The following is a 27,159-nucleotide window of genomic DNA, read 5'->3' on the forward strand; positions in this document are numbered from 1 at the left end:
ACTAACAAGATAGTCATTTACAATGAAAATTAGGTGAATACTGATTTGCCTTTTGGTGTCCTTGTTGGAGCATCAGAGGACTGCATGGGTCATGATGGGAGAAAGTGAGCTGGAGTCAGAGGGAAGCTTCAGTGGCTGAGTGATCTAGTGACCTGGCAAGGCGAGGTTTTGGATGAATCATGTGCTGGGCATCTACTCTCTGGGCCTCCAGGTCCCTGCTCCACCCTTCTCTCCAAAGGGTAACCCACATGCTCCTCCTCAATGCGGCTTTTTATGGAGGCACAGTGAGAAGAGTGGGGTTGGGCTGCTGATTCCTCTGGCTGCAACCAGGGACCTTGGTTTGACTGCATGCCTCTGTCAAGGCCACAGTTTTCTCTAGGTAGATCTCATACTGTTGTAACGTAATTGGATCCCTCATTTTCCCTAACAGATTTCCCCAAACCCCTTCCATGCCATCTATCTATCTCACAGTTATCTATCATCTATGTCATTTGTCTATATATGATTTAGTTATCGTTTATCTGTCATCAATCGATCAATAATCTGTCATTGATGTATCTCCATTTTTGCGCAGACCCTTCAAAGTAGCTTCTTCACTGAATTCTCTCAATTCCTCCATTAAGTGTAACATCTATAGCATCTGACTGACGGTCGTTGGTACCAGAAATGGCCCCAGCAAACAAACCCTCTAAAAAGACTTCTGGCGTTGGTTGCTCCTACAGTGGAGAAGTATACAGATAGCTTTGCAGGAGATGAGGCCCTGGTACGCGGTTCCACACGGTAGCACCAGCTTCTCAAATTGTCCTCAGTGGTGGCGTGAGAGGAAGTGCAGATGCAGGGACGAGGGATGGGATCAAAGGGCAATAGTCCTGGTTGCTTTGACAACAAAAGTGAGATCAGGATTGTGAGGCCAGCTGGCTGTTTCTGGTGACTCTAGACATTGTATACAGAGAAAAGGAGAAACTGGAGATTGTGAGGATTATTATTATTGATTAGTATTACGTGTGTTTTACTCAGCGCACACTCAGACAGTGAGAAAGCCTGGCAGCTTGGTGGGAGCTCCTCACTTCCTAGTCATGGCAGATGTGGCTGAGCTCTGCCTGATGTATGGGCTGTGGAGTTGTAGCTTCGATGAAGGCGCAGCCCCACGGCCGTCACTCTCAGGTAATGGCTGGTTGGGGAGAGGTGGGAGACCGAGACATGTAAGAGACTAAGAAGTTTAAACCCCCAATTCTCCCTGAACTTGTCTTCAGGCAACTGCTTCTCCAGGTATAAATGCCCTTCAGAGAATACACCTGCGGAATCTGCTCACAAACAGGTGCACGTCCCTCTCGGCTGTAAGCCCTACCACCCCAATTGCCACCAGGCGCATAACGCGATTAGATCCCAGCACAGCCCAGATGGAGAAGCACAAATCCTTGTTTTGGAGGAGATAGTCTGTCTACCAAGAGAATTACAGGTCTTGCCAATGTACATCTGCTGGGGCCTGGGGAGCATTATGGGATGCCTTCGAAGGCTGTTAGACTAATAAAAATCAAATGGAAGCAGTGATTGGGCTGTATTTATTGACGTGGGTATAAATATTCAGGATTTGGAATGTAATATGTTGGCTTGAGTCTACCAGGTTGGCTGAGTGAAGCCTGGACTCAATGGTGACCTGGAGTCAAGGAGGCTCAAATTCTAGAATTTCTCCATCCAACGGCCCAGGAAAAATGGGGAAGTTAGAATGGGCCTATTAGGGGCAACCTGCTTACCTACCTTCTAATGAGGTCTCTTCTCCTCCTCCTCCTTCTTTACCTCCTTTCTAGTGGGGCCTGGATGGCTATCCCTTAACCGAAGTGTGACGTGGTGAGTACTGTCAGCCAGATGTTCTTTCCTCCTCCTTCTTTACCTCCTTTCTAGTGGGGCCTGGAGAGCTATCCCTTACCCGAAGTGTGATGTGGTGTGTACTGTCAGCCAGATGTTCTAACCTCCTCCTTCTTTACCTCCTTTCTAGCGGGGCCTGGACGGCTATCCCTTACCTGAAGTGTGACGTGGTGTGTACTGTCAGCCAGATGTTCTTTCCTCCTCCTTCTTTACCTCCTTTCTAGTGGGGCCTGGAGAGCTATCCCTTACCCGAAGTGTGATGTGGTGTGTACTGTCAGCGAGATGTCCCAGTCAGCTGGCAAGGAGCCTCCTCTTGAGTGAGTTTTGTTGGCCTGTGTCTTTCAAGGACACACATTTCCTTGCCTGTTCATCTGAAGTGTATGAGTACACAGTGGTTCCTAATGTCCCCTAACCACCCTGTCAATGTCTGTGGGATCTATGGAGAGGTCCACTCTCATTCCTCCCATCAGTCATTGGTGTCTCCTCTTGTTCCAGATCAGTCCGGCTAGAGGTTTATCCACTTTGTTCAGCCTCTCAATCAGCTCTTGTTTTCACGATTTTCTCTCTTGTTTTTGCATTTTCTATTTTATTGACTTAGGATTTGTCCAGTACTTGTTTTCCCTCTGCCTACTTGGGGCTACTGGGAAGCAGGAGCGGGAGGCGGGAGGCAATGGGAAGAGCAAAGTCCCCACCTGGCCACGGCTCCCACTGGGCTTCCTTCTCTGGGCTGCAGGAACTTCTCCTTTCCCTTTCCCCTTCCGGCCAAAGAGTAGTGAGAACCCCCCACCATCCTCAGCCCTGAGATCCTGCCTCACCCCTTGCTGCCATTCCTAACTCTGCCCGCATGGTTAGAAATGCCCCTTCATTACACCCCCTTTACTCAGTCAGTGTGGTGTGCTGTCTCCTGCTGGGTCTTGTCTGCAGATACACATTCTTGTCATTTATTTCCGAATTTTAACACATTCTTCAAATTTTTTTTTTTTTTTTAGATGGAGTCTCGCTGTCGCCCAGGCTGGAGTGCAGTGGCCGGATCTCAGCTCACTGCAAGCTCCGCCTCCCGGGTTCCCGCCATTTTCCTGCCTCAGCCTCCCAAGTAGCTGGGACTACAGGCGCCGCCACCTCGCCCAGCTAGTTTTTTTGTATTTTTTTAGTAGAGACGGGGTTTCACCGTGTTAGCCAGGATGGTCTCGATCTCCTGACCTCGTGATCCGCCCATCTTGGCCTCCCAAAGTGCTGGGATTACAGGCTTGAGCCACCGTGCCCGGCCACATTCTTCAAATTTTTAAAAAGACTTGTAGGGAACGTGTGAACATGTTCTTCTGCCACGGATCTGTGGCTAAAATTAAGCTGGTTTGGTAAAGTCAGTTTGAAATTGTGGGCCTGGAAAACCGCTGGCCTTATTTTATAAAGAGATCTTATAAAATTGTAGTGTTCATTGGGATTATTCTTTGATCTGTGTTGATAATTCAAGATGTTTACCACTTAATCTGCTAAGTGAAGGCTTTGTGAACACTAGTTTCATTTGCTTTGGCTGCAGATTGCTAATTGATTCTAAGTTAAGCAAGAAACTTATACAGAAGGCAGAATTTGTAAAAGTCAGGGAAAATGCCAGTCATCAAAAAATTCTTTGTGCCAATGACTGGACCTGGCCTCAGAAGACAAAAATGGGATTAAAGCGTGGTCCCTGCTCTTCAGGAGCTTGTAACGAAGTGGAGGATACTTTTGTAAGTAAATAATAGTACAAATAAGTCTGTGATGAGAAGTATAATAGAAGCAATAAACAAACACTACAGAGGCACAGAACCTTCACAAGTAAAGTGCTCTTGTCGTATGTAGTAGCAAAATAATCCCTCCCAATGCCAAAGATTTCTGTATCCTAATTCCAAGGACTGGTGGGTACATTACCTTACAAGGCAAAGAGGAATCAAAGTTGCAGGGAATTAATGTGGGAATTAATGTTGCTAATTAGCTGACCTTAAGGTAGGGAGGTGGTCATGAATTATCTGGGTGGGCCCGGTATAATCACAGGGGTCCTTTGAAACAGAAGAAGGAGGTGTGAGAAGAGAGTCAGAGAGAGATGACTCTGGAAAGCTGGGCAGAGAGACGCAACGTTGCTGGATTTGAAGATGAAGGAAGGGGCCATGGCCTTAGGAATTTAATGGCCTCTAAAATCTGGAAAAGGTAAGGGAATGAAGTCTCCCCTAGACCCTCCAGAAAGGAAGCAGCTCTGCTGACATCTTAGCTTTATCCCCACGAGACCCGTGTGAGCCTTCTCACCTACTGAACCACGGGGAGATACATATATGTGGTCATAAGCCATTATATCAGGCTTGTTATGCAGCAATTGGAAACCGATACACTGTATCTGGGAAGGAGAGAGAAAGTCACTGCAGGCAAGTGGACTAGGGAAGGAAAGAGCAGGGGTGACGGAGGCTTCCCTGTGGAGAAACAACAGAGCCAGATGTGGACCTGGGTCAGATGTAAGAGGGCCTTAAGAACCACGCCGGATTTTCGCCTTTACTCTGTAAAGCGGAAAAAGAGTGAATTTTTTGAGCACAGCAGCGACATTCTTGGTTTTGTCTTAAAGACGTGGTATTACCAAGTCTGGAGCAGACTGTTGGGAGTGATTGGGAGACATAGATTCTTCTGTTTTACCTGAGTGATGTCTTCATATTGAGGCTTTTGTTTGAATCCTGGAATAAAGGACCTGTGCCTATTTGTATGTGGGGCCACATGGTGTAAAGGCCCCACCATCTTCCGTGGTGGCTCACAAGGCCTCGAGCTTGCTGGAGTGTTGGGGCCACTGTCTGGCCCAGTCAGCCATACTTCATCATAAGTTAATATCAGCTCAACAACTCACTCCAAAGCCAATTCTTTGTTATTTGTTTTAACAACCTGCTGTTTTGAATTATCTCTCTCTCTAGTTTCTGTCATTAATGTAAATAAGCATAGACTGCATGATTGATTACATTGATTGTGGAAGAATTGGTCATTAAAATAGCAAACTATAAAAGAAAGATGAAACTAAATCTCCACCCTCTCCTCCTCCTAAATGTACAAATTCTAAAACCAGTTCCTTACCCCAAATTCTCAAGCTGTGGGGCTCTAGGTTCTGGGATAAGGGAGGTTTGGAAAACGCTGGTTAAAAAAGCTTGTTTAACTGGGGATCTCTTATGAGGCGAGTATGCTAACAACCCAAGAGGCTGCTAGGCTTACTTTGCAATGGAACCCTTTTGTTCAGAATGTGTTTTGAGACGTGTGTTCCTCCAAATGCAGGAGGTGAGGAAGAAGAGCGCTCCCCATGGCGCTGGGAGGCCTCATTTTCAGACCCGTTTCTGGCTCCAAGAAGCTCAGTGACAAGAGTGAGAGGCTTTGAGTTCCGCATTGTCAGTTTCTAGGCTCGGTGAAACTGATTCATGACCCTTGATGCTGTGATTCTTTAAAATCCATTAGGAATGACCTTGTTTCACATATCAGTGGATAATCACCAGTTATTGACTAATTAGTGATTAGGTTTTCGTCAGATTGTTTTGTAGTCAGTCATGTTATTGCTGCATATAGTTGCTAAGTAATATTACAGCTATCCTCGAACTTGATGCCTAGAACGTGAATGTAGGGTATCTAAACAAGGAGGTTACCTTGGTCGTGGAAACTAGAGTTTGAGATGCCTTCCTATACAGATTCTAATCCTTCTAGCAAGCTCAGAATTGTGGGAAATGTGCCTCAGTGACAGAGAGAGGCCACAGTCTTGAGATGAACATACTAAACTCACATGGCTAGTTGAGGTTTCTGTGTGTAAATCTGCTGATCTTATTAAATCTTGCAACTTTGAATGAAAAATGAATTTTTATTTAATAGTCTCTGGACATTTGTTCTAGAATATGGGTTTTAATACTCATTGGATGTTGTGAAGGATCTAATCTCTCCACAAATAAGTAAATTTACAAAAAAGTAAAGATAATTGTTAGTGAGAAAAAGGAGATCGCTAAACCAGAAATGTAAGGTTTCATAAGGTGTGTGCATGACTGTGTCTACCCACATATATTTCTGGATTATATATGTATACATGTAAGCATATTAGGCATATTCAGCAAAACACACTTGAAAAAATACATTAAAGTGTTAGGAAGGGCTAAGTCTGAAGTGGAATTATAAATGATGTTTCTTCTCTTCTTCCTTGCCTTTCTCAAATTATCTAAAGTGAGCACACTGTTTTTGTAACCAGGGGAAATAAAGATTTGTTTAAAAAGCCAAGTTAAAAAAATCAGGCCGGGTGCGGAGGCTCCCGCCTGTAATCCCAGCACTTTGGGAGGCCGAGGCGGGCGGATCACGAGGTCAGGAGATCGAGACCATCCTGGCAAACATGGTGAAACCCCGTCTCTACTAAAAATAAAAAATAAAAAAAAGTTAGCCGGGCATGTTGGCGGGCACCTATAGTCCCAACTACTCGGGAGGCTGAGGCAAGAGAATGGCTGAACCCGGGAGGCGGAGCTTGCAGTGAGCCGGGATTGCACCACTGCACTCCAGCCTGGGTGACAGAATGAGACTCCACCTCAAAAAAAAAAAAAAAAAAAAAAAAAAAAAAAAAAGAAAGAAAGAAAGAAAAAAAGAAAAAAAAAAAAAAAGAAAAAAAATTCAAGGGTACTTTCCTGTATGTATGGCTCATGCTTTTATTGATTGAGGACAAACAATCTACCATTGCATATTAGATAGGAGGGCCTTTCTCTTACCGCTCTTCAATCCACTTACCTGTTGAGGCTGTAGAAGCCAGGACAGGTCAGCTGTTTGTGCACGTGCTATTCTGCTATTTCCATTGTATTCATCTCTGAACTTTGATAGGAAAAGTAATTCTGCTGCTCTGAATTTCACATAATAATTCCATTTTAGGCCAGTCGAATCTTAAAAATAAGTAGTGATCAATAAAACCTAGACAAATGATTTTAATTCTTGGGGGTCTCATTAGATTGGGAATGTGTGTTGGTTTCATGTGTCAACTTGACTAGAAGATAGTACCCTATTATTTAATTAGATGCACATCTAGGTATTGCTGTGAAGGTACTTTATAGATGCGGTTAACTTTTAAGATTTCCCTGGATGTTGTGGGCGAACCTCACCCAATCATTTGAAGGCCTTGAGAGCAAAACCGGATGATTCCCGGAGAAGAATTTCTGCATCATGCCTGCAGCATCAACTCCGTGTTGAGTTTCCAGCCCGCCAGCCTGTTCTACGCATTTTAGATTTGCCAATCCCCACAATAATGTGAGCCAATTCCTTCAAATAAATATCTCCTTCTCTCTCTTTCTTTGTGGGAGTGGGTGTGTGTATATTAATAAATAATATACAACGCTATATTGGTTCATTTTCACACTGCTCTAAAGAAATACCCAAGACTGGGTAATTTATAAAGGAAAGAGGTTTAATTGATTCACAGTTCCCTGTGGCTGGGGAGACCTCAGGACATTTACAATCATGGCAGAAGGGGAAGCAGGCACCTTCTTCACAATGCAGCATGTGAAGGAGAAACTGTCAAACACTTATAGAATCATCAGCTCTTGTGAGAACTCACTCATTATCACGAGAACAGCATGGAGAAAATTGCCCCCATGATCTAATCACCTCCTCCCTCCACATGTGGGGATAGAAGGTCCCTCCCTGGACAAGTGGGGATTTTATTTTGAGATGAGATTTGAGTGGAGACACAGAGCCAAACGATATCAAACACACAATGTATATAACATTATATAGCAGATTTCTAAAAATGCAGAAGTAGCTTTGGAATTGGGTAATGGGAAGTGACTGAAAGAAACTTGAGGTGCATGCTTTTAAAAGCCTAGAAGAGACTTGGTAGAAGTATGGATATTAAAGGCAATTTTGGGGATAAGAAATTACCTGTTGGGTACAATGTGCACTATTTGGGTAATGGGTACATTCACTAAAAGCCCACTTCACCACTGTGCAATATATCCATCCAGGTAAAAAGAAATGCACTTGTACCTACTAAGTCTATTCAAAACAATAAATACAGGCAATTTTGATGAGGTCTCAGAAGGAAGGGAAGAAGACAGTGGAGAAAATTTCCATCGTCTTGGAGAACACGTATTGTCATCATGATCAGAACGTTGCTAGAGATGTGAGCGTTGGAGGTGCTTTTGGTGAGAATGTAGAATAAAATTAGAAACAAGTTATCGGATGCTGCAGGAAAGGTGAGCCTCTTAAAAAATGATAGAAATTTTGGCTAAATTGTGTTTTACCATTGGATGGAAAGAGAACTAGGAAGTGGTGAACTTGGATGTGTAACTGAGGGAATTTCTAAGCAAACTGTGGCCTGATTTCTTCCTTTGTGCTTATAGTAAAATGGGGGAGGAAAGAGATACCTTGAGAAAGGAACTGTTAGCAATAAGGAACCAGCATTTGATGATGTGGAAAATTCTCAGCCTGTCCGTATTGCCAGAAATGCTGAGAGTCAAGGGTGAGGTCGGACAGCCTTTGGTGGAAGAGATTAGGCATGTGACTACTGGGTCTACACAGCCATCTCAGCAGACGCCAGGAACAGGGCTGGGCTGCTCGGAAAGATCTGTGTAGAACCCTTCTAGGGTTCCACAAAAAGGAATTCGCCTGTCCAGTGGTGCTGGGAGGTTCTCTGCTGAGACATCCACAGGCCCAGAGGACAGAGCATGGGATCACAGAGGATTATTTAGACCTAGTAGAAATTGCTCTGCTGAGTTCTGAACTTGCTTGGGACAAGCGACTCTTTTATTCTGTCTCTTTCACCCACTTGGGGATGGAAATGCTTTCCCGTATTTGACCACTGTTGTCTTTGGGAAGCAGGTAACTTGCTTTCCAGTTTCACAGGTGCATAGATGGAGAGGAGCGTTGCTCCACTGTGGCTCAGACCCAGAGTTTCATCCATACCTATTCAGAAGATGAGATCTGGGGCTTTTGAGTTGATGGTATTTAGATGCTATTTTAGACTTAGAATTGATGCTGGAATGGGTTATGACTTTTGGAGAAGTTGGGATGGGATAAAAGTATTTTGCACACGGGACAAACGTGCACTTGTGGGGGCAGCAGGGGGAATCCACAGGTTCGAGTTGTTTTGCCCCACAATTCATGTCTCTCTAGAATCTTGTAATGTGACCTTATTTGGTAATAGAAAATCGGTTTTGTTTGTTTGTTTGTTTGTTTTTCAGATGTAATTAGTTAAGATGTGGCCATACCGGCCTAGTGGGCCCTAAATCCAGTGAGACTGGTATCCTTATAAGAAGACGGAGACACGGGGAGAAGATGGCCCCGTGATACCAGAAGCAGACTGGAGTGATGCATCTGCAAACCAGGAAACATCAAGCAATGCTGGCAACATGTCTCTCCATGAGAAGAGACAAGGGAGGACCCTTCCCTAGCACTTCAGAGGGCAGACGGCCCTTCTGGCACCGTGACTTGGGACTTCTAGCTTCCAGAACCCTGAGAGAATACGCCTGTGGTTTGAAGCCACCCGGTCTTTGCCAGTGTGTCATGGCAGCTCTAAGAAACCAACCCAGCGTGGTTATGCATTTTCCTTAAGTCCAGATCTTGGCTAACAGGAAGTGGCAAGAAAATAAGGAAAAGCCAACTCTCTCTCTCTCTCTCTCTGGCCAGGATGGTGTCTCCTCCCACGTGGAGAAGGAGAGCTGCTCCTTCTGCCATTACTGCCATTACTGCTAATGAAAAGTGAAATGACAAGTGAGGAGTGAGAAAATCGGATGGCCCCTGGTGGGCACACGCTGTGGGACTCGCTAGCCAGTGTAAGGAGCTCGGAGAGGTGTGACAGCGCTCCCCAGACAGGACGGTTCTCCAGATTTTGAGAAAGGCATGTCTTCTCTGGTCATCTCTAGTTTCAGACCCAGAGAAAAGCCCGGTTCTTGGCTGGTATTTAAGCTCCTCATTTTTGTCACATTGCTTTCTCACTCTAATGGTCTTGATCAAGTTTTCACCCTGTGAGAGTCACACGCGGGAGGAATGGGATGGAGCGCTCAGCCGTTCACAGAGCCCAGCCCTGCCTCCCTCTGCTTGGTGTGCTTACTCTTGGCAAGATGCGGCTTCCTGTTCAGAGAAAAAGGACTTAAAAAGGATCGTAAAATGGGCTCCCAAGGCTCCTTGAATAGCAAATAGCTTTTAAAAGACAACACTTTAATGGCCTAAGAGTATCCAAGTCAAAAACAAAAGTATTGAATATCCCTTTAAATGTGTATGAGTTTAAAAAGCAAGATGGGAATAGATTTGGCAAAGTTTCTTCTGGATTTTATAGAATTCAAAATGCTCAAAAAATTTTTACCTATACGCCCACACACAACTGCAAAACTTTTATAAACGACGTGGGGAGATAACAAAAATGATACTGTGCAAATCCAAACAGTATGCAGCTTCTGCATTGCTGTGCCTGATGGAATATTTCTCTCTTTTATGAGCGTCTCTCTGTGCGTGGAGAAGGAAGAAAGATGGGCGTATGAGGCAGGGAGGGGAGAAAGGAGGAAGAGAAGCCTATTCCGGGCTTCATGGCCGTTCTCAGTACTCACTCGTGTGCCCTCTAAATGGAACCATTTGCTGTACATTTTGAATTGCTAACATTTGGTAGACTAGGGGACAATGGATTTTTGCGTAAACTATGAATTTTATGACAATGAATTAGCATGTTCATTGAACAGAAAGTAAACAAAGCTTAGTACAAAATCGGTTCAGTAGATAACCTAACTCTTCTGCTGCTTAATGAAGTGTTGGTGATGAAACCAAAACAAATAGCTTTATGCTTTGTAAAGCACAGGGAAACGTACTTTCGTGTTTAATTACTGTGTGGTTATGACAAGGCTGGTACCTGCCTGAACCATAAGTGACAAAGTTTGCAGCAGCTGCTCCTGCTTCAGCAGACTGGGTGTTGAACTAACCAGTTACAGCACTGGCATTAGAACAGAGAGGGAAAATGGACATGCAAATATAGTCAGTTCTGACGAACCTCCAACATCTGTGAAGCACCTACTGCGTGTGTGCCAGGCACTGGGGATATGGCACAATGAGATGGGGGCATTTGCATTGTCCAGAACTCTAGGGAGGGTAGGGAGGATGAGGCGTGACTGTCTTAGTTGTTTTGTGATGATGAATTTCGTGTCACCTTGACCGGACCAGGTTAGTTCAGATATTTGGCTAACCTTTATTCTGGGGGTTTCTGTGAGGGTGTTTTGGATGAGATGGGCATTTAAATTGGTAGACCGTGTAAAACAGATGCCCCCCCCCCCAAGTGGGTGAGCACCATCCAATCTGAGGAGGCCTGAACAAAACAAAAGGCAGAGGAGGGGATTTGTTCTCTCTGCCTCACTTCTTGAGCTGGGGCATGGTTCTTTTCCTGTCATCTTTTTAGGCCATCTGCTCTCCTGGTTCTCAGACCTTCGGACTCAGGCTGGACCCACACCACTGGCTCTGTTGGGCCTCCAGCGACTTCTACAACTGTGCGAGCCAATTTCTTATAATGGCCCATGTCCCCCACCTGGGTTCTGACTGTCTGGAGAACCCCAATTAATACAGATTTCTAAGGAGACACCGAGGCAAGAATTTGAGGACTACTAGTTGAATAGGAGTGATCCAGGAAGCATGGCTAGGAAGGAGAGCGACAGAAATGAGACAGGGAAAGGAAGGAAGTCAGCCAAGGCTCACTGGCACTGTGGGCAACAGGCCACACTGGGAAATGTTATGAAACGGAAGCTGATGTTCGTCTGCCTGACATTTGGTAGACTAGGGGACAATGGATGAGAGAGGTGGGCCAGTCATCTTCCAGCTCTCTCCCACTTCATTGCCTGAGAGCTGCTCCTGGGAGCATTAACTCCTCAGCCCTTCTGGCCTCTGCTGTGCAGATCATGAGACGCCTTCACAGGGAGCACAGCAGGCTCTTGTAGACGGATGCTCTCCACAGGTCCTGGAAGCTGAGGACTGAGGGCATAAGGGTGAGCATCGAATGGCATTCACTGTCATGACTGAGGGGATGGAGACTGGGCTGGTAACCCAGGCAGAGTTCAGAGGAGGAAGAGTGTTATGGGATAGAGTAAGAAGGGAGAGATTTACGGAGGAGCTGGGGCATTGACTCAGCCTCTGTAAGAGGGGAAGAGGCACGGTGAGCCCGGGTTGTGGAGTGTGTAGTCTCGGAGGCTGCGGAGAGCCTGAGCTGGTGATGAAAGCTGGATCATTGAGGACCGTCTGCTCCGGAATGGCTGCAGTGCAAGCGGATGTTGGCCCCAGTGTGCCACGGATGTTGGCCCCAGTGTGTGCCACGGATGTTGGCCCCAGTGTGCCACAGATGTTGGCCCCAGTGTGCCATGGATGTTGGCCCCAGTGTGTGCCACATGGACAGGGCATCTTGAGCAGAGACACATGAAGTATTTTGGCGTGGCAGAGCCTCTCCCTTGCTCCCCAGCATCCATTCTTTCTAATTTTTTTTTTTTTTTGAGTCAGAGTCTTGCTCTGTTGCCCAGGCTGGAGTGCAGTGGCACAAGCTTGGCTCACTGCAACTTCTGCCTCCTGGGTTCAAGCGATTCTCCTGCCTCAGTCTCCTGAGTAGCTGGGATTACAGGTGTCCGCCACCATGCACAGCTAATTGTTGTATTTTTAGTAGAGATGGGGTTTCGTCATGATGGCCAGGCTGGTCTTGAACTCCTAACCTCAAGCGATTCACCCGCCTTGGCCTGCCAAAGTGCTGAGATTACAGGAGTGAGCTACCATGCCCGGCCCCCAGCATCCATTCTTTCAGCTTCCATAGCAATAGAATTTTCACCTGGGCACATGGCTGAACAAAGTGCAGAGTTTATTCCCAGCCTGTCTTGTAGCAAGGTGTGGCCATGGGACTAAGTTCCCAGGAAGGGGCTGTGAACAGAAATGATGCGAGCACATCCATGCTTTGCCCTTAAAGAAATAGGACGGGCTCTCCAGGTCCCCACCCTTCCTTCCTGGTGGCTCAGATGTGCGGATGGTGCAGAGGCCTGTGAATGAAGCAGCACTTTGAAGGGGGCAGAAAATCAGCGCAGAAGGAACCTGAATCCCTCGACACTTTATGGAGTAGAAGCGCTGACTGTTGTCAACATAACTAAACCCAAATTCTAACTCACAGATTAGGGAAATTAACCTGGTTGTGATACTCAGGGTAAGCTTGGAGCGGGAAGGACACAGGACTCGTGTGGGTGATTCTGTGGCTGGCGTTCTCCTTTACATTGATTGAGCTTATTCATGGTTCTGAGGCTTAGCTCTCAGACGGTTACTCATTTCAGACCTCCATTCTGGTATTTACAAACTGGTATATGGTGACTCGGTGGGGATAATGTTGGTGGAGGGTGTGGGGTGGAGGTGGCTTCAGGGAGGGGAAGACACTGAGATACTTCCTGGGAAAATTCTGAAGGAGGAATGGGGTGTGACCCTGAGTGAGTGAGCACAGCTCCAGAGATGTGCGTGCTTATGTTTCAATGTCTGTTTGAACATCTGGTTATGAAGGGACATCTGGTTGGAAAATAAATTGGGTTGAGGTGCCCTGGTAGAGTTGCAGTAGCAATCCAATATAGCTGATATTCTACAACTAAATTGTCATATTGTATTGATCATTTACAATCTAACCAGATAAAATAGTCTGTATTTGTGGCGTGTACCCAATCAGGGATTAAAATTGAATGCACATTTATCTGAGTAACGTGGGATGCTTATGCTAATGTGAGTGTACGACTTAGGAGTGGGGGCACCAGCTCTGCTTGGGACTCACTTCTTGAACAGAGGCAACCAAAGGGTGTTATCTGTCTGGTTCCTACGGTTGGTTCCAGGCCAGCAAACAACAGGGGGTGCCCCAAGAGGTGCCCCCAGAAACCCAGGCTCCTCTATTAGGTGTTTCATGTGCATGGCCCCCTCTTGTGCACACTTCTCTCGAATGTTCAGAGCAAGGGCATTTGTGCTGAGAATTTGGTTACATTTCATCACAGCTTCCCAGGCACTGTGATGCTTGGCGTGTGCCTGGACCAGGGTAGGCGCTCGGTAAGTGTGTGTGTGGAATAAACGCACGAGTAATTGACTTGGAGCTCACCGTCAACACCTAAGTCATATATTGTTGGCCATCCCACAAATTCGGTAACCAAGTGCCTATTAAAAACCAGCTTCTGCAGGAGGAAGTTGGTCCCTAATTGTGTTCGAGGTTTTGTTTTTTAGCTTGAGCGCTCAGAGATGGTCTGTGCTCCGCCCCTGGCCCTAGTCAGCCTCTCTCTGTAGATGAGTATGACGTTCATGTCTTTAGCTAATGTTGGGCAGTGGTTTTGCAACCCGTATGTAATTCATTAGTATGTAAAATGCTATCTGAGCCAAAATAATATACAAGCTGTCTGAAAAGTCTGGAAACAGAGGATAAACTTATTTCAAAGGGTTTATTAGTTAACGTTTTCAAATAATATACTGACTCTATTTTTCCTCAACCTCCAGACATAGGTAAAGTCACTCTAAACTTAAAGCAATAGGTTCACTCTTTAGTCAGAAAAAGTGCAATAAATGTATGATATTTCCCTTGTTTCCAGAATGTTTAGACACTGTAATGTTCTTATTGTAATTTTGTTTTGGATTAACAAAGGATTATTGCTTTAAATTTAGTGATACTTCATCTGAAAAACTAGGCTGTTCAAGAAAAACATATTGAATATGTATTTCTTGATGATGTAAATAACATGATATTTAAAAGTAAGATTTTCATGTGTTGAAAAGTTTTTGTACATCTTGAAATTGATAAGCGCCTTGGAAAGTTTATTTTAAATTCTTTGTTCTGGATTAGTTAAAAGAGAACAAGTGCTTTAAAATTTACTTTCAAGTGTCTACTTATAATATGTTCTGAAATAAAATATAAAGATTGAGGTTTTGGCTTAATCCAAACTTTGCTCTGCAAAAAATATTTTAAAAGGAGAAAATAATAAATCTGAAGTATAAAATAGGGAGAAGTGCATACTATTCTCCATCAAAAATCTGTCTTTGTAATATCCCAAGAAGCCAGCAAGTTCCACATGTTCCATAAACCCACTTTACAGGGGAACTTAATGGGCTGGATTTGCAGCAAGTTAAATGAGACTTTTTTTTTTAACTGATGTAGTTTTCACAGGCTGATGCCCTTCACTGTTTGAGCGAAACCATCTTGGTTTGGATACGTGGATACATTTCACCATCGGCTTTGTGTCAAAAGCCCCTGAATTTGAAAATGAAAGCACCCTTCAGATCTTTGCTTTGGGATGGTGTCATAAACAAATCTGAGTTTTGTTCTCACGGCTTACCATGATCTCTTCCAAACCTTTGATGTATTTATGTCCAAGTTCAAGGATTATATGAGCAGCTCTGAACATTTAATTTTTCATTCCTTTACAGACTGGGTGAGGCTGAGTCCCTGCCTCTAGTTACCACACTGTATGCATAGCCATGATGGTTGAGAGCTGGAATCTTCCTCTGGGAGCCCCTTTAGATAAAAGCTGTTGACTTCGCCTGTGCAAACCTATCATAGGTACACAAAGATAGTGATAATATACTGAGAGGGTGCACAGTTATTAACACGAAGGTCACATTTCTGAAAAGTACCAAGGTTGGCAAATCTGAGGTCTTAGCAAAAAGTGGAGATCAGAGAAAGCCAATAGAAATGACAATAATCCAGTAAAAAAGAAAGCCTGGGATAAATTCGCTTCCCAAATAAATTAGGTTTGTTAATGGAAAAGGCTGCTGGCCCAGTTGATCCTCTCCCGAACCACTCTCTTTCCATTTTTGAAACACTGTTTTCTCCCAAGGCCGACTCACTCATCAGTTTTATTTGTGCAGCCAGCACCTCTTAAAAAGTTTTGAGGCGAGCCTTACTAGCTTGAAATGTAATATATTTTATACTTGCATTTTTCTCTAGTTTTGTCTACATAAACCTCAGGGGGGAAAATGCTTATATGTCTTCTTGTCTTTTTAATTAATTATTGCTTGGCTTAGAGATACATTTTTCTCTGCACTTAGTTTCCCTACCTGATGTGTGGCAATTCTGGGGTTGAATTGCTTCTCTTTGTTTGCATTATCATAGACACCTGTCGTGTGTGTGTTGGAGGGTGGGCTATGACAACAATGGGATTTTCCTATATTAAGGGACTGACCTGTGTAAACCGAGAAATGTCTTTCTTCAAATATGAAGCCGGATTATCTCAAAGTAATTGCTTGTGAGAATTACTTTAACTCTTCACACTGCTATAGAGCTGTATAATTTACAAACCAGGGTCATATACAGTGTAGCATTTCACATGACTGACCGTAATTCCTTCTTTGGGATGGCACGCCCATTCTGACTGCTAATATCCCCCCTTTCTCCTTTCTTTTCTTCCTTCCCCCTTTCCTCCTTCCCTTTTACTTTTCTTTCCTTCTTTTCTTCCTTTCTTCCATTTTTTGCCTGCCTGTCTTCCTCCCCTCCCTCCTTCCCTCTCTCCTTCCTTCCTCCTTCCTTTCCTCTTTCCTTCTTTCTGTACTTTCCTCCTTTCTTCTCTTCTTTTCTCCTTCCTTCCTGCCTCCCTTCTTTCGTCTTTCCGTCCTTCCTTCCCTTTTTTCTCTCCTTCCCTACTGTCCTCCTTTCTTCTTTCCCTCCCTCTCTCCCTCCCTTTATTCTTCCCTGTCTTCCTTTCTTCCTCCCTTTCTCTCTCCCTCTCTGTCTTCCCCTACCTTCTTTCTTTATAACATAAATATACTTATATTACAAATGCAAGCATATAAGGTAATATAAAGTACAGTTTATATTACAAATGCAAGAATTTGTAATATAAAGTACAGTTTATGAGAACTGTACTTTAAAGTACAGTGTATGAGAAACAGTACATGAATTCAGCAAAGTTTCAGGATTCAGAATTAATATATACAAATCAATAGGTCTGCTATATACCAACAGCAACCAAACTGATAACCAAATCAATAACTCAACCCCTTTTACAATAGCTGCAAAAAACATAAAATGCTTAGGAATATACCTAACCAAGGAAATAAAAGACTTCTACAAGGAAGACTACAAAACACTGCTGAAAGAAATCGTAGATGACACAAACAAATGGAAACACATCCCATGCTCATGGATGGGTAGAATCAATATTGTGAAAATAACCATACTGCCAAAAGAAATCTACAAATTAAAGATAATTCCCATCAAAATACCACCATCATTCTTCACAGAACTATAAAAAGCAATCTTAAAATTCATATGGAACCAAAAAAGAGCCCACATAGCCAAAGCAAGACTAAGCAAAAACAAATCTGGAGGCATCACATTACCTGACTTCAAACTATACTACAAGGCCATAGTCACCAAAACAGCATGGCACTGGTATAAAAATAGGCAGATAGACCAATGGAACAGAATAGAGAACCCAGAAATAAAGCCAAATGCTTACAGCCAACTGATCTTTGACAAAGCAAACAAAAACATAAAGTGGTGAATGGACACCCTGTTCAACAAATGATACTGGAACAATTGGCAAGCCACATGTAGCAGCAAAACTGGATCCTTATTGCTCACCTTGTACAAAAATCAACTCAAGATGGATCAAAGACTTAAATCTAAGACTTGAAACAATACAAATTCTAGAAGATGACATCAGAAAAACCCTTCTAGACATTGGTTTAGGCAAAGACTTCATGACCAAGAACCCAAAAGCAAATGCGACAAAAACAAAAGATGAGTAGAGGAAACTTAATTAAACTAAAAAGCTTCCGCACAGCAAAAGAAATATTCAGCAGAGTTAACAGACAACCCACAGAGTGGGGAAAAAATCTTCATAACCTATATGTCCGACAAAGGACTAATATCCACAATCTACTAAGAACTCAAGCAAATCAGCAAGGAAGAAACAAACAATCCCATCAAAAACTAGGCTAAAGACATGAATAGACAATTCTCAAAAGAAGATATACAGATGACCAACAAGCATAAGGAAGAATGCTCAACATCACTAATTATCAGGGAAATGCAAATCAAAACCACAATGCAATACCACCTTACTCCTGCAAGAATGGCCATAAAAAAAATTTTTTTTTAAATAGATATTGGTGTGGATGTGGTGAAAAGAGAACACTTTTACATTGTTGGTGGGAATGTAAACTAGTACAACCACTATGGAAAACAGTGTGGAGATTCCTTAAAGAATTAAAAGTAGGTCTACAGTTTGATCCAGCAATCCTACTACTGGATGGCTATCTACCCAGAGGAAAAGAAGTCATTATACAAAAAAGATACTTGCACATGCATGTTTGTAGCAGTAAAATTTGCAGTTGCAAAAATATGGAATCAGCCCAAATGCCTGTAAATCAATGAGTGAATAAAGAAAAAATATATATATATGTGTGTGTGTATATATATCTCTCTCACAATGTTTGATTTTCTATTCCTGAGTTACTTCTCTTAGAATAATAGTCTCCAATTCCGTCGATGTTGCTGTGAATGCCATTATTGTGTTCTTTTTTATGGAGGAGTAGTAGTCCATGGTATGTGGATATAAATAGGGTATATTTATATCCCCTTGCATTCTCCTAAATTTTTCATTCAAGCTACTTGCTGTCACTATTGCTTTAAATATATATCTCAATATCGTATATTCCTTGGTTATGTACATTTGCTAATATTGATGCCTTATAGAGGAGTGTTTTCCTTATCAGTAGAGAAATGTATAGAAATTTTCACTTGAACCTAAGAGAGTCTAAATTTTACAACACAAGTCATAAATAAAGCTACATCTTATTATTACTATTTTTTAAATTTTATTTTAAGTTGCAGGGTACATGTGAAGGATGTGCAGGTTTGTTACATAGGTAAATGTGTGCCATGATGATTTGCTGCACCTATCAACCCATCACCTAGGTATTAAGCCCCACATGCATTAGCTCTTTATCCTGATGCTCTCCCTCCCTCACATCCATGACAGGCCCCAGTGTGTGTTGTTCCCTTCCCTGTGTCCATGTGTTCTCATTGTTCAGCTCCCACTTATAGGTGAGAACATGCAGTGTTTGGTTTTCTGTTCCTGTGTTAGTTTTCTGAGGATAATGACTTCTGGCTCCATCCATTTCCCTGCAAAAGACATGATCTCATTCCTTTTTATGGCTGCATAGTATTCCATCGTGTATATGTACCACATTTTCTTTATCCAGTCTTTTATTAATGGGCATTTGTGTTGATTCTCTGTCTTTGCTACTGTGAATAGTGCTTCAGTGAACATATGTTTGCATGTATTTTTATAATGGAATGATTTATATTCCTTTGGGTATATACCCAGTAATGGGATTGCTGGGTCAAATGGTATTTCTGGTTCTAAGTCTTTGAGGAATTGCCACACTGTGTTCCACAATGGTTGAACTAATTTACATTCCCACCAATGTATAGAAAGTGTTCCTATTTTTCCACAGCCTCACTAGCATCTGTTGATTCTTGACTTTTTAATAATCGCCATTCTGACTGGCATGAAATGGTATCTTATTGTGGTTTTGATTTGCATTTCTCTAATGATCAGTGGTGTTGAGCTTTTTTTCATATGTTTCTTGGCCCCATAAATGTCTTCTCTTGAGAAGTGTCTGTTCATGTTCTTTGTCCACTTTTTAATGGGGTTGTTTTTTCTTGTAAATTTGTTTAAGTTCCTTGTAGATTCTGGATATGAGTTCTTTGTCAGGTGAATAGATTGCAAAATTTTTCTCCCATTCTGTAGGTTGTCTGTTCAGTATGATGATAGTTTCTTTTGCTGTGCAGAAGCTCTTTAGTTTAATTAGATCCCGTTTGTCAATTTTTGCTGTTGTCGCAATTGTTTTTGACATTTTCATCATGAAATCTTTGCCCGTGCCTATGCACTGAATGGTATTACCTAGATTTTCTTCTAGGGTTTTTTTATACTTTTGGGTTTTACATTTAAGTCTTTAATCCATCTTGAGTTAACTTTTGTATAAGGTATAAGGAAGGGATCCATTTTCAATTTTCTACATACGACTAGCCAATTCTTCCAGCACCATTTATTAAATAAGGAATCCTTTACCCATTGCTTGTTTTTGTTAGGTTTGTTGAAGATCAGATGGTTGTGGATGTACAGTCTTATTTCTGAGTTTTCCATTCTGTTCCATTAGTCTATGTGTCTGTTTTTGTATCAGTACCATGCTCTTTTGGTTACTGTAGTCTTGTAGTATAGTTTGAATTTGGGTAACATGATGCCTCCAGCTTTGTTTTTTTTGCTTAGGATTGTCTTGGCTATATGGGCTCTTTGTTGGCTCCATATGAATTTTAAAATAGTGTTTTTCTAATTCTGTGGAGAATGTCATTGGTAGTTTAATGGGAATAGCATGTATCTACACATTACTTTGGGCAGTATGGCCATTTTCACAATAATGATTCTTCCTGTCCATGAGCATGAGATGTTTTTCCATTTGTTTGTGTCCTGATTTCCTTGAGCAGTAGTTTGTAATCTCCTTGAAGAGGTCTTACATTTCCCTTGTTAGTTGTATTCCTATGTATTTTGTTCTCTTTGTAGCAATTGTGAATGGGAATTCACTCATGATTTGGCTCTCTGCTCGTCTGTTATTGGTGTATAGGAATGCTTGTGATTTCTGCACATTGATTTTGTGTCCTGAGACTTTGCTGAAATTGGTTATTAGCTTAAGAAGCTTTTGAGGCCAGGCGCGGTGGCTCACGCCTGTAATCCTAGCATTTTGGGAGGCTGAGGCGGGCAGATTGCTTGAGCTCAGGAGTTTGAGACCAGCCTGGGCAACACAGTGAAACGCTGTCTCTACTAACTTACAAAAAATTAGCTGGGCGTGGCAGCATGTGCCTGTAGTCCCAGCTACTTGGGAGGCTAAGGCAGGAGAATTGTTTGAACCCAGGTGGCGGAGGTCGCAGTGAGCCAAGATTGCACCTCTGCACTCCAGCCTGGGCAACAGAACGAGACTCCATCTCCATCATGTCATCTGCAGACAGAGACAATTTGACTTCCTCTCTTCCTATTTGAATATCCTTTATTTCTTTCTCTTGTCTGATTGCCCTGGCCAGAACTTCCAATACTGTGTTGAATAGGAGTAGTGAGAGAGGACATCCTTGTCTTGTGCTGGTTTTCAAGGGGAATGCTTCCAGCTTTTGCCCATTCAGTGTGATATTGGCTGTGAGTTTGTCATTAATGGCTGTTATTATTTTGAGGTATATTCCTTCAATACCTAGTTTATTGACAGAAAGCTACATTTTAAATAGAATATTTATAAAAACATGGTTGATGTTCTCTGTCACCTAAGAAATTATTTAGGATGCTCTGAAATGTACCAACTCTTATGGAAGACAATAGTCCCTGTGATAAGGCTGGGAAGAGTCCTAAGGACCATGGCCACTAGATTCAAAAGCACCTGGAGGAAGACGAGCTCATTTCTTTTGGTGAGGAAGAGGAAGGCCACACGGAGAAGGTAGGATTCAAGCTGGGCCTTCAACGTTGAGCATGGGTATTATTTTTTTAATAGATGAAAGGTGAGAGAATACATTGAAGGTAGGTAACGCTTGTTAGTTCAACCAGTAACTAGGTCAAAGAATAGAACAACAGCGAGAGGAAAGTGAGTCTCACAGGAAAGCCTGACAAGTCAAGAAATGTGGGAGGGAGTCTGGGGACAGCGTGGTCAATGACCTCTTCTGACACAAGTGCACGAAGCTAGCAGAAAGGGCCCTGGGGAGACTGAGGCACATCCTAATTACCTGCCTTGAGAGGGACACCATGCTTCTATGAATGAAGCCTGAGCCCACCAGCATTGTTCCTTTTTAGTGCTCTTATAACTCATCTTCAGGCCCTTTTTCTCAAAACCCACTCCTAAGCTAGATATTATCTGTGCCAAAATTATGAAATTATTTGTGGGAATCTAAAATCAGAACTTCACATTTAAAAAAACTTGAATGTCTAATGAATTGTTTGTATTGGATTTTGTCTCCTTTGGGCCTTGAAATCATCTTGAATATGGATTCTGTTGCCTGGTAGATGAGCTGCCCCCACCAGCTGTGGCTCAGGGGACTTTCCTCCAGGTTAACTGCAGTGGACTCCTCAGCATCCTTTAGTTCACTGTTGTTTAATCAACTATCAATGTCTCCTTACACTTTAATTCCTCCCTCCTTTGTCAAGTCAAACACTTAGAGGAAATCACACTGCCTGTGTTCTTCTGATCTACAGGTCTCATGAGCCCATCAAAAACTCAGTGAACTTGTTTGGTTGGATGCATCTTTTATTGCTTTTAAAATACAACAAAGCTGTCGATAAATTATTCCATCATCACTTTTCAAGGTATCCATATTAAATGTAGCAGTCTAGAACTCTAAATTCATTGCCTTGCCCTTTCTTATATAAAATGTGGACATTTGTGTGCCTCCAGTGTTCAGGCATCCTTCTTTCTTTAGTAAGATTCCTCAGACATTACTAAAAGTGGTGATGATATGAAATGTATCAATAAAAGGTACCAGGTAAAGGATTTTCAGGTGTTCAAGCACACGATTGAGGTTGTGGGCATCTTGCAATGCGTCTGAGGCTTTGGCTCTCCATGCCCACATTCCTGGGAGCGGCGCTCAGTGGCAACAGTGAGATCCAAACCACCTCCCGGTCGGTTCCCAGGATGTCCCTCTGCCTGCTCCTGGGGAGATCACGGGAAAGGAGGGGCGATTGAAGGCGTCACACCCTGGTAGGAATTTTCCAATATAAACCCAGTAACTGTTTCCATGATGACCTAAAAAAAGAAGAGTCTGGAATCAATTTGTAACTTTTTCTATGCCTCCCCCACTCTGACTCATTTTTTTGATGGGTCGTTTTTCATTATTTGTTGATGGAGGATTTGCCTTTGTAGGGCACCGCGGCGTTAGGCCAGTGTAGCCTGAGGCAAATGTGTACCTGGAGAGAGATCAGTTCCTGCATTTCAGGTGCACAGATTATGAAATCAGGTCCCTCCCGTGCTAACAAGGATCTCATCCTGTAAGCAGTGGGCTGTATTTACTGTATGTGTAGCTTTACCTGCAGGGCGATTGTGTTTTGTAATTAGTACCACTCCAAGTTTTAGCTAAATGTTTGAGGAACTGGGGGCCTCACAGGGTTGTCTCATTACTAGTAGAAGCCCAAGGAATTTATACAAGCACACCTACATGGCAACCCCACTCTACCCAAATAATGATATCATTTCTGTTTTTTTCTCTCTCTGATTAAATGCCTCTTCTCTTTTGTCCAGCTCTTCTGCACACGCTTTAAGGGGCTTTCCCTGGTGTGTGTCCTCTTTTGTTTAGCCACCCGGAAATTGAAGTGCTTCAGGCCCTTTTCATTCTTACATAAAACCTTGGCTGCTTTTTCTCCCTCATATTTGGAAAAGTCAAGGTATCATGTGAGCTGCCAAGTGCACTGGGGTGGGAACTGGAAAGGATCCAAGGCCCTATTATTTCTTCCCACTCCTTCCTAGCTCATTGTGAACTTCTTGCACCAAACTCCTAATGTTTGTAGAAGTTCTCTGGGACATTTGCCCTTTGCACCCTGTCCCATATACACGCAAAGAGTCTGATTCCAAAATTAATCACCAATATGGATTCAGATTAGCAAACAACTACCATAGACCGACCAGCGGGGAAGCCTTTGGAAATACCACTTCCCTGGTTGGCCACTGGACATAGACAGAGCTGTGCAGACCTTGGTCTCACACTGATTGGCTGTGAGGCGAAGGACTGAGACCTACCTTCCTGTTTTGATTTACTGGGAACAGGTCAAAGGGCCCCTGAAAAGTACACAACACTTCCCGTTTAAAATAGATCTTGGAAGACATTGAAAGAAGAAGGAAGAATGTGGGAATGCAATGGGACAGGGTTCTTTGATCCTAAACCCAGTCAGAATCTTAATTAGCTGTACGTGGAAGACCACAAACAGCACCCTCTCCCAGCGAAGGCCTCTCCAAGTGAAATGCAAGTTCCAGGAAATGATTGAGTTGTCCCATGTCCAAATGAATCCACCATGAGGTTCCGGGAGATTCTGAATGAGGAGGCTTCTTTGTCTCTGTATATTCTGAGTGAGTGAAATCACTGGTAATTCAGAGTGTCTGTAACAGAGAGGGTTTTTAGCTGTGAATAATATGCCATGTACTGTATATACATGTAATAGAATGGGAGAGACTGGCCTCCCCGCCTTCCCTTCTCACTCTCCCCGTTTCCCACCCAAGAGGTCCAGATAGGATCACTGATGAGGATGGTGTAGATGAGGGGGACACTCAGGAAAGAATCCAGGGAACGTCCAGCCTTGGTGGTTGAGCCAAGATGAAGGACTAGCCAAGAAGGATTGAGCAGCAGCTGCAAAGGGAGGGGAAACACGGAGAAAAGGAGTACAACCCAAGCCAGGCCATGAAAGTGTCTCCGATGGTCATTGCTGTCTAAACTATTGAGAAATTGTGTGAGATGAAGATAGAAAATTAACCGCTGTGTTTGACCAGAGGCAGGTCCATGCTAAATTCAACAAGAGTAATTTCTGTAATGCATTGGAAAGCTCCATTGGACAGATGTTACATACAAGGCTCAGTTATTCAGGAAATAGGCATGCTCGGTTTTTGCAATGGTGAGAAATTTTCCCACAAAGTTTTGCAGACTTCCATTATTTTCTAGCACTGCCTGCTGTAAAAACCTGAGCCTAAAAGGAATTTTCCCCTTTGTAGGTGTCTTCCTTTTTCTGCTGCGATATTGGAAGAAAATGTCCATGATCCTCATGGTTCGAGGGAAGTGCAACAATCTAACCAGGATGTGTCTCAGTGACTGGCCTCTATTTCCTTTTCTGGATAAAGGTATGCTGTTTTCATTTGCAGATACAATACTTCAGTCATTTCATAGTAATTTTTGTATTGTATCACATCTCTGTTTTAAAAAATAGAACTCAAAAATTCTTAGGAGTGCTGGTCCTAGCCTTTTGTATCTATTAAAAGTTACTGGAGGTGTGACCAGGCACGGCGGTTCACGCCTGTAATCCCAGGACTTTGGGAGGCCGAGGCGGGCAGATCACGAGGTCAGGAGATCAAGACCATCCTGGCTAACACGGTGAAACCCCGTCTCTACTAAAAATACAAAAAATTAGCCGGGCGTGGTGGCGGCGCCTGTAGACCCAGCTACTTAGGAGGCTGAGGCAGGAGAATGGCGTGAACCCGGGAGGCGGAGGTTGCAGGGAGCCTAGATTGCGCCACTGCAGTCCAGCCTGGGGGACAGAGCCAGACTCCGTCTCATTTAAAAAAAACAAACTAACTAGAGGTGTATAGAGTGGGAAATTACCGCAGGCTGGATTGGTTTCTTAGCTATGACACCAAAAACACAAGCTGCCAAAGAAAAAACAGATAAATTGGACTTGATCCAAACTGTAAAACTTTGTGTTTCAAAGTACACTGTCAAGAAATTAAAAGACAGCCCCATAGAATGACAGGAATATTTGTAAATCGTATGTCTGATAAGGGTCTAATTCAGGATATATCCCTCTTGCAATTCAACAATAAAAACATGACCCAATTTAAAAATGGGCAAATAATTTGAATAGAAATTTCTTCTAAGAAGGTATACCAATGGCCAGAAGGTACATAAAAAGATGCTTTACCTCATTAGCCATCTGGGAAATGCAATCGTAACTACAGTAAGATAGAATTTCACACCCGCTAGGATGGTTGTTATAAAAAAGATGGACAAAAACAAGTGCCAGTGAGGATGTGGAGAGATTGGAGCCCTCATAGACTGCTGAGGGGGATGTGAAATGGTGCAGCCACTTTGGCAAACAGTCTGGCAGGTCTTCAAAGTTAAACACAGAATTACGATATGACCTGGCAAATTCTACTCCTAGGTACATACCCAGGAACATCGAAACATATGTCCCTGCAAAAACATGTACAGGAATGATCACAGCAGCAATACTCACAATAGTCAAAAAGTGGAGACAATCCAAATGTCCATGCACTGACAAAACGATAAACAACGTGTGGCATACCCATATCGACATGACGGAGTGTCATCAGCTGTAAGGAGGAATGACGTTCTGGTAGGCTGTGTGAAAGAAGCCAGACGCAAAGGCCACATGGGTCACTCCACGCATATGAAGTTTCCGCGACAGGCAGAGCTATGGACACAGTACATGGATTCCTGGTTGCCTAGGGCTGGGGGCGGGGGCGACTAGGGGCAAGTGGGGAGTGACTGCTATGGGGAGAGGGCATTTCTCAGAGGTGAGAAAGGTCTCTGAATATTGCTTGTGATGGTGGTTGCACAACTTTGAGAATATACTAAAATTCATTGAATTATATGCACTAAATGGGTGAACTTTCTCCATGAATTGTATACACTAAATGGGTGAACTTTCTCCATGAATTGTATACACTAAATGGGTGAACTTTCTCATTAAATTATATGCACTAAACGGCTGAACTTTCTCATTGAATTATATACACTAAATGGGTGAACTTTCTCAATGAACTGTATACACTAAATGGGTGAACTTTCTCACTGAATTGTATACACTAAACGGGTGAACTTTCTCATTGAATTATATGCACTAAATGGGTGAACTTTCTCAATGAACTGTATACACTAAATGGGTGAACTTTCTCACTGAATTGTATACACTAAACGGGTGAACTTTGTCATTGAATTATATACAGTAAATGGGTGAACTTTCTCACTGAATTGTATACACTAAACGGGTGAACTTTGTCATTGAATTATATACAGTAAATGGGTGAACTTTCTCATTGAATTATATACACTAAACGGGTGAACTTTCTCACTGAATTGTATACACTAAATGGGTGAACTTTCTCACTGAATTTTTTTTTTTTTTTTTTTTTTTTTTTTTTTGAGACGGAGTCTCGCTCTGTCGCCTAGGCTGGAGTGCAGTGGCGCAATCTCGGCTCACTGCAAGCTCTGCCTCCCGGGTTCACGCCATTCTCCTGCCTCAGCCTCCCGAGTAGCTGGGACTACAGGTGCCCGCCCCTGCGCCCGGCTAATTTTTTCTATTTTTAGTAGAGACGGGGTTTCACCATGGTCTCGATCTCCTGACCTTGTGATCCGCCCACCTCGGCCTCCCAAAGTGCTGGGATTACAGGCGTGAGCCACCACGCCCGGCCTCACTGAATTGTATACACTAAATGGGTGAACTTTATGGCACATGGATTGTATCTCAATAAAGCTGTTGAAAACTTTAAAGGAGACTTCTGGTCTATTTGTTTCCAGTCATTTTCATGTGCCATTAACTATCTCCAAAGGTTATTTCAAGAAAATTCCTCAAGTTG

The 27,159-nt window shown here is 43.1% G+C and overlaps 2 long non-coding RNA genes across 14 annotated transcripts in view; both read left to right on the forward strand.

Annotated features, from left to right (window-relative positions):
- LOC126953316 (uncharacterized) overlaps positions 1-11,608 on the forward strand; it is a 74,908-nt gene extending 63,300 nt beyond the window's left edge. For 11 of the 13 annotated variants that reach the window (XR_007725216.1, XR_007725210.1, XR_007725212.1 and 8 more), the window contains one exon: positions 9,057-11,608. This is a non-coding gene — a long non-coding RNA (uncharacterized LOC126953316). The other 2 variants (XR_007725224.1, XR_007725225.1) reach the window with 2 other exon arrangements.
- Positions 11,609-11,643: 35 nt separating this feature from the next.
- On the forward strand, positions 11,644-26,689 carry LOC126953317 (uncharacterized). The gene is made up of 3 exons (XR_007725227.1): positions 11,644-22,175; positions 24,562-24,687; positions 25,722-26,689. It is a non-coding gene; the product is annotated as an uncharacterized LOC126953317 (long non-coding RNA).
- Positions 26,690-27,159: the final 470 nt, after the last annotated feature.

Source organism: Macaca thibetana, chromosome 4 (genome assembly GCF_024542745.1).
Source record: "Macaca thibetana thibetana isolate TM-01 chromosome 4, ASM2454274v1, whole genome shotgun sequence".
Taxonomy (NCBI): domain Eukaryota; kingdom Metazoa; phylum Chordata; class Mammalia; order Primates; family Cercopithecidae; genus Macaca; species Macaca thibetana.